This window comes from Schistocerca cancellata, unplaced genomic scaffold (genome assembly GCF_023864275.1).
Source record: "Schistocerca cancellata isolate TAMUIC-IGC-003103 unplaced genomic scaffold, iqSchCanc2.1 HiC_scaffold_785, whole genome shotgun sequence".
NCBI lineage: Eukaryota > Metazoa > Arthropoda > Insecta > Orthoptera > Acrididae > Schistocerca > Schistocerca cancellata.
In genome coordinates this window covers 718,770-719,850 of record NW_026046796.1, presented here as the reverse complement: position 1 = coordinate 719,850, position 1,081 = coordinate 718,770, and positions in this window count along the sequence as shown.

Here is a 1,081-nt window from a genome sequence, read left to right as displayed (position 1 = left end):
GCAACTGGAAGCAGTTAATACCATAAATTATCTGGGAGTACGCATTAGGAGTGATTTAAAATGGAATGATCATATAATGTTGATCGTCGGTAAAGCAGATGCCAGACTGAGTCTCAATGGAAGAATCCTAAGGAAATGCAATCCGAAAACAAAGGAAGTAGGTTACAGTACGCTTGTTCGCCCACTGCTTGAATACTGCTCAGCAGTGTGGAATCCGTACCAGATAGGGTTGATAGAAGATGTAGAGAAGATCCAACGGAGAGCAGCGCGCTTCGTTACAGGATCATTTAGTAATCGCGAAAGCGTTACGGAGATGATAGATAAACTCCAGTGGAAGACTCTGCAGGAGAGACGCTCAGTAGCTCGGTACGGGCTTTTGTCAAAGTTTCGAGAACATACCTTGACCGAAGAGTCAAGCAGTATATTGGTCCCTCATACGTATATCTCGCGAAGAGACCATGAGGATAAAATCAGAGAGATTAGAGCCCACACAGAGGCATACCGACAATCCTTCTTTCCACGAACAATACGAGACTGGAATAGAAGGGAGAACCGATAGAGGTACTGAAAGTACCCTCCGCCACACACCGTCAGGTGGCTTGCGGAGTATGGATGTAGATGTAGATGTAGATGTAGATGTAGATAAAAAATGATGACATTTAGCGGGCAGTGGCTCCATTTGAAACCACGTCGTATGTGTTCAGTTTATGTATATTTCATTTAATTTTTACGTTTTTCTGTCTAATTGTATGAAAATTCAAACAATAAAAACAAGGAAAAATTAAAAATTATTTTTTTTTTATTTTGCCCCTGAAAGGGTTAAACCTAACTAACCTAAGGACGTCACACACATCCATGCCGGAGGCAGGATTCGAACCTGCGACCGTAGCGGCCGCGCGGTTCCAGACTGTAGCGCCTAGAACCGCTCGGCCACTCCGGCCGACTCCTCTGTTGAAGTGATGAGAAATGTATAACCCGTAAGACATATATTTTTCAAATTTTAATTTCCAACAGTTTCTTAGAAAAGGTGTGATTCATTTGAATAAATTATAAATTTTACATTGTTTACATCTACATCCGC